At 39.3% G+C, this 7,124-nt stretch overlaps 1 long non-coding RNA gene across 2 annotated transcripts; it reads right to left on the reverse strand.

Moving 5' to 3' along the window:
* Positions 1 to 909: 909 nt before the first annotated feature.
* LOC115071470 lies at positions 910 to 6,762 on the reverse strand. Of its 2 annotated transcripts, XR_003850559.1 has the most exons (4): positions 6,701 to 6,762; positions 6,462 to 6,614; positions 2,281 to 3,264; positions 910 to 1,440 (listed from the first exon to the last, which is right to left on the reverse strand). It is a non-coding gene; the product is annotated as an uncharacterized LOC115071470 (long non-coding RNA). The 2 variants fall into 2 exon arrangements; XR_003850558.1 differs by having other exon boundaries at positions 910 to 3,264.
* Positions 6,763 to 7,124: the final 362 nt, after the last annotated feature.

Consider the following 7,124-nt stretch of genomic DNA (forward strand, 5'->3'; position numbering starts at 1 on the left):
AGATTGAACCAGCCTGGACACCATCACTTGATGAGTGGGTAATGGAACTGTTCTACATTGGAATTTTGCTCTGACATAAAGAAAATTGAAATTATAAAATTCACAAGAAAATGCATAAAACTGGAAAATATTATATAAAGGGAGGTAACCTGGGCTCAGAAAGACAAACCCTGATATTCTCTCTCATATGCAGATTCTAGCTCCCAATTTTTATATTCTATAGTATTTACATGGAAATGGGTGGGGCAGAGGTTGTAAAACTGGAAAGGGGCCCATGAGAAGGAAAAAAGAGGTTTTAAGCGGGGTTGGGAAAGGTAACAGAACACATGTGCTATGAAGGTAGAAAGAGGTTTGGGGGGTGGATACCAACAGGGAGGTCAAGCAGTGAGATAGGACAGAGGAGTGAGTGGGGGGAGGAGCAACGGAAACTAAGTATGCCTGAACGAGCCATTAAGATTCCTGCTACTTTGTATGCTAATTTTTTAACAAAAAGAACCATTTGTTTAACTCATAGTTCTATAAAGCACGAATTTCAGGGCGGGGCGGTGGGGATGCCTGCATCTAGTGAGGGCTTTCAAATTGCATCACATGACAGAACATAAAAATGGAGCCTATGTAAAAGATACTGTAATAATGAGCTAGCTCGCAATCCACCTGAGAGAACTAAGGTGGGTCTGCAATGATGGCACTAATCCTGAGGGTTGCCCCTCTGTCATCAGATCACCTTGTAAAGACCTCACCTTTCAAGACTTACATTGCCAATTAAGTTCCCAACACATGAACTTTTGGGAGGACACATTTGATCCATAACACTTGCCCTCCATGTGCTTTTTTTCTTTCTCTCCAAGACTGCAGTGCAGATGAGGTTGTCAATAATCAATACAATATATAACACGATAGGGCCAGAGCTAGGACACAGAGCTGACTCAGTTTATACCTTTTTGGGGATACAAGGTTAGAAGGTTGAGTCTGTATTATTTGTAAGGAATATGATCATCCTGATGCCTCCATGCTGTAAGGACGCTCAGGTGACAGGGACAGCTGACTAACCAGTGCCCCAGTCTGAACACAGAAGCAGCATGACTTTCTGTGGCTAAAAATGCTTCTAGATGATTCTAATGAGCAGCCATGAGCCTCCAGTTGTTGTATTTTCCAATTCAGATCCAGGTATCCTGAAGAAGAGTCATGCTGGCTCTTTTATGGGGTTTTAATTTTCTGACCCACAGAATCCATGCTCATAATAAAATCATTTGATGTCACTGAGTTTGAGTACAGTTTTTCAAGTGGCAATAGAATCTGAATGCAGGATACTCTGAAGACAACAATGTACTTGCTGTTCTAGGTACAAAGCTCCAGTTCCAGGGTATCCAATGCCCTCTTCTGATCTCTGCGGCCACTGTAGAACACAGGTGTACCTACCTACATGCAGGCAATACACTCCTACACATAAAATAAAAATAAAAATATTTAAAAAGAGGTTATTATATACATGTGATATTTTGCTCTTGAAGGGCTCTAGTAGGGAAACACTTTATGTATATTTCATAGCAGTATCTAAAAATCCTAAGACCAAAGGACCTTGGCCCGAAGCCTCAAAGGTATTCCCTATTATAGATCATGAAATTCAGTTATTCATTGAACATGACTTTATTGTACCTATTATAAAACTGTTGAGCATTGTGTGTTTTCTGAAAAAATTAAGGTAATCAGTCCAACCTTCAAAGAATATAGATGATAGATAGATAGATAGATAGATAGATAGATAGATAGATAGATAGATAGATAGATATAGAGAGACACGGTTATATGTATCTGGAAGACCAAGAAATGAATGGCGTGCTAGAATACTGGAGGCTTTTTGTGGGCTGTTTCTAAAACAAACCTGGAAGGACAGTGGAAAGAGAAAGAAAATTAACATGATGACTTCCTGACCCACAATAGACCTTAACCCTCACAACCACTGTTTAAGATGATGCATACTTCATCTGCCTTTACAAGTAAGGAACCAGACATTTGCAAAGATTGTCTTGGTCAAGGTTGTAGCATTAGCAAGTTAATACTAAAACCTAAGGATAGACATATTTCACCATATTGATACCCCCAAATGTATTTTCTGCCTCAAAGAATCATTTCTCTACCAGCATTACCAAGAAGAAAAATCTGTTCAGTTACTTGCCCAGCATTAACAGCATTCCTATTCAATTAGTTTTCCTCTAAAACTTTTTATTAAAATAATTAACAATAATATCCCATTTGACAGAAACTTCAGTGCTTACATACCGTATTCACATCTTTTTCCCTTGATCTTTAACAGTAGTGTGATGGTGCTTTACAGTCAGGATCTCATAGCTAAGCAGAGAGAAAAGGTTTGCTGCCACATTGAAAAAGGATATGTCCTTAAAGGTATGTATTTTGCCTCTTACTGAGAATCATCTGACTACGCATTCCTGAAGATTTTATAAAAGCTTGCTGTTATGTTCAGAATGTTCTTAAAGGACAGTCTCATCACATCATTGACTATATATCATGACAAAATATGTGTTTTGTGAAAAATATCTCCTGGATGACTTCAGCTCTTTTGTGGTTGATTTCCTGTTGTCTTGGGTTATATAGTTAGTCTTTTTTCCTTAGAATGTGGCTGACAAGAAAAAAGTTTTGCCTCAAACTTACTATATAGCCAAGGATGACCTTGACCTTCTGATCTTCCTGTCTGTACCTCCCAAGTGTTGGAATTACAAGCATGAGATACCATGGTTTACATGGTGCCGGGGATCGAACCCAGAGCTTCATTAATGCTAGATAAGAACTCCAACAACTGAGTTATCTTCTGAATCCAGAGAAAGATTATTTATAAAGTACCAAAAAGACAGCTCTATAATTTCCTTGTTGCTTGATTCTTCTTGGGGGCATAGATATAAACATCAGTCTATGCATTATAGAAATCCTTTAGGGCAGAAATCATTTTAACACATTGACTACAATTTTGAAAAGATCAGATGGATGGAAACAAGCTAATTCAATCTTCAAATCCATTTGATGGGGTTCCTGTTAGCTAATGAATATCACAGTAGACTGAGAGCCTAAGAAAGAATATATGTGGGAGCCAAAGACCCAACCAAAAGGAAAGAAAGAAAGAAAGAAAGAAAATATCATAGGCCAATCTCTTTGATGACCATAGACATAAATATTCTCAATAAAATACTTACAAATCAAGTTCAAGAGCACATCAAAAGTATCTTCTACCATGATCAAGTTGGCTTCATCCTAGAGATGTAAGGATGGTTGAACATATGTAAATCAATAAATACAATCAACCACATAAAGAGATTCAAGGACAGAAATTATCCCCAAACATTACTGTGTATTGCTGTTGCTCTTGGTTACCCTTTAGAATGTGACAATAGACCTTATTGCTGAAGACACCACCTATTTGAGTCAAGAACATAGAGAAATCAAGCTGGTACTGACCTGGAGGCTTCATCCCTACTGGCTAGCTTTCATTGTGCTGAAAGGTGCCAGGCACACCTCTGGAAGTGATAAACAATTGTCAGTCTTATCAGTTGTGAATGCTGTGAGCTACACTAACAACTGGTTGGGCAAGATATGCCTACTATTACAATAGTGGCATGGACATTATGGGAGTAACGAAATACTTTCTGATTCGATTTCAGGCCTGCTTTACAAGATGGAACCCACACATGGTACTGTTATTGGTGCCAAGAACCTGTGACTAGACAAGTCATAGCCCTAAGGGACAGCCTACTACTATTTTGCTAAATGGACATAGTATCAAACACATATCTAATGACTTATTGTAATAATCATACATTAGTACATCTCTCAACCCTCATTGAAGAAGTCTCTCTCTTTTTTTTTTGGTCTTTTTGAGACAGGGTCTCCCTGTAGCCCCAGCTGTCCTGGAACTCACTGTGTAGACCAGGATGGCCTTCCACTCACAGAGATCCACCTGCCTCTGCCTCCCGAGTGCTGGGATTAAAGGCATGTGCCACCACACCCAGCAGAAGTCTCTTTTTTTTTCAATAAATGATGATTAACACAGCATCTCATATCTGGTAGACATGCAGAGAATAAGAGATTGTGGAGTGCTCAGTCCTAAATGGGATACCTATATCACACCCCTCCATTAAGTCTCAGGGACTGTCCTGGAAGAGAGGGTAGAAAGATTGTAATAGCCAGAGGTAGTGGATGACTACAATGAGACAGTATTTTCTGGACACAACAGGGCAGTTGCACATGTGAACTCAGTTGTTGTGACAACATGCACAAGATCTGAGCAAGTTCAAGCCATATAAAATCCCAGCATGGAGATGGGCGGGAGTCCCACTACTAGCTGAGGCGCTATTAACAGTTGATAGCTGCTAGTGGAGGGAAAACCAGTTGCTTATGTTAATATCTCGTCTACCACTCCTACGCTATCCAGATAACTCTTTCTAAAACATTTCCTGACCCTGACCTATACAATTTAATACACATAAGCAAAAACAAATTCCTAAACCCAACACCTGGGGCCTTACACAATTTGAACCCATTTCTCTTCCCAAATTACTTGTCTCTTGCTATTTCCTGAACAAACCTCCATTCCAAACAAGCTAGTCATGCCCGCCTGAAAACAGTATATGGATTTCTTCCTCCAGGCTGTTGCTTGTGCTGTGTGTGTTTTATGCCTGGAATGTTCCTCCAGCCATCTTTTCCAGCCAGCAAATTCCAACCAATCTCTTCTTCAAGGAAACTGATCGAGCTTGGATGAGGCTTGACTATGTTGCCCTTCTGCTCTTAGGTTGGTGTTTAGTCCCAATTGTGATTATTTCCAGAGAATGAACACTTAATCTCACTGTAGTGTTTAGTTATAAAGCCTTTGGGGGGTGATTAAGTTTAGATCAGATTATCAGGGTGGAGCGTGGAGCTCCCCATGTTCTAGTTTGCTTCTCTGTTGCTGTGATTAAAAAAAAAAAAAAAAAAGACCAAAAGCAACTTGGGGAGGAAAGGGGTTTTTTCAGCTTACAACTCCTAGTTCACAATCTGTCACTGAAGGAAGTCAGGGAAGGAACTCAAGGCAGGAATCTGGAAGCAGGAACTGAAGCAGACACCATGGAGGAACACTGCTTACTGGCTTATTTCTGGCTTGTTCAGTTTCCTTTCTTATACAGTGAAGGCCCACCTGCCTAGGGAAGGCTGTGGTCTCCTACGTGAATTAACAATTAAGAAAATGTCCCAGAGACGTTCCTGCAGGCTGATCCAACGAAGGAAATTTCTCAGTTGAAATTCCCTCTTCCAAGGTATGTTTAGAATTGTGTTAACAAAATCAAACTAAACACCCCATAACTGAGTATCAATGGCATTATAAGAAGACTCCCTCACTGCGTGTCTCTCTGTCTCTGTCTCTCTCTGTCTGTGCTGCCATGAGGCTCTACCAGTAAGAAGTTCATCATTAGATATGGATATTTGAGCATCTATCACTGAACTGTAACAAATGCTTTTTTCTTTGTAAAGTAGTTCTACTTCTGGTTAATGGACTAATGCAGCAGTATATTCGAACATAGATTGGAACTAAAAAGACACTAGATTCATCTTTAAAGTTTATGGCTAAGGCTAGGAGTTAGCTCAATGGTAGAGTTCTTGCTATAATATGTAAGCCTCTGGGATCAATCCTCAGCATTGAAAACAAAACAGAGAGAAAGAGAAAAGAGAGAACACAATTAAAAAAAAAATTCTTTATTTTATATGTATGAATGCTATACTTGCATGTAGGTAAGTGCACCCATGTCATGCAATGCCTGCGGAGGAAAGAAGAGGCTGTCAGATCCCCTGGAACTGGAGTTACAGACAGTTGTAAGCTGCCAGGTGGGTGCTGGGGATCGAACCCAGGTCTTCTGCAAGAACAGTCAGTGTTCTTAACTGCGAGCCATCTCTCCAGCCCACAAACACAATTTTTAAAAAACAAGGAAATGTAATAATCTTAGATGCCTATCAACAGATGAATGGATAAGAAACTGTGGTACAGATACACAAATGGAATTCTATTCTGCCATAAGTAAAAAATGAAATTATGAAATTTGTTAACTGAAAAATATTACATTAAGTGAGATAACCTAGGTTCAAAAAAGACAAATTCCATATGTTCTATATGTGGATCCTAGGTTCTAGCTTTTATTTGTGTGTGTGTGTGTGTGTGTGTGTGTGTGTGTGTGTGTGTGTTTGTAGTGACCAGGAAACCAGAAGGAGGCCCATAAGAGATGAAAAAGAGTCTTTAAAGGAAAAGAATGAGAGGGTAAAAGAACACATTTGCTCCAACGTGTAAGGAAGGCAAAATAATGAGCAAATGGTGGAATTTGGGGCAATCTTACTGGAATTTAAATATATAAATATTTAGGGGTAGAAACAATCAATTTATAGCATTTTCATACTTATTGCCTGGTCATTTCATTAAGTACTCCACCCACCTCTTATTCTACTTGCCAACAATATCATCGGAATGAAATGAAAACTCAGTCTGTCCTCCATGTCAGCCCTAACTGCCCAATCCAGGATTTGGAGACAGGTGAATTAAATTCTCAGTTCTTCGCCACCTTTTCCAATTTCCTCTTTTGGTTCATCTGCAAAGAGAAAACACATTAAGAGACTTGAATTCTAGACACCAATAAAAGTAAAGACATTATTTTGGTCATAGTGAAACACCCACTAGAAAAGAGAAGTGACCGCTCCCAGCCCCATGGCAATAGTGTTTGGTCTGTGAGATCTGAGGGATTATGTTTGCCTTGCTCAGTAAATATTGAATGAATAAACAGAGCCTGAGCGGGATCTAGAATAAGTTTCTCTTCTCACTCTGGTGCCCATGCCCTTTGCAAGTGATCGCCCTGTCTGCCTTCCACTTTCGTGTGCTTGAGTCTCCACACCTTGTTCTACTGAGCCTTCTGGGAGGGAAATCATGCACATTCACATCTGCCTTTCTCCCAGTACTTAGTAGATACACGGCTTTTATAAGATTTTTTTTTTAGTGAGGTTGTATCCAGAGAATAAAAATAAACAAATATCTGTAATAAAATTAAAAGACACTTTCAGCTTATTTCTTGGTATTTGTGTCATCACAAAAATTGTTTGTAATT

The sequence above is a fragment of the Nannospalax galili genome, unplaced genomic scaffold (assembly GCF_000622305.1).
Source record: "Nannospalax galili isolate Female #2095 unplaced genomic scaffold, S.galili_v1.0 scaffold559, whole genome shotgun sequence".
Taxonomy (NCBI): domain Eukaryota; kingdom Metazoa; phylum Chordata; class Mammalia; order Rodentia; family Spalacidae; genus Nannospalax; species Nannospalax galili.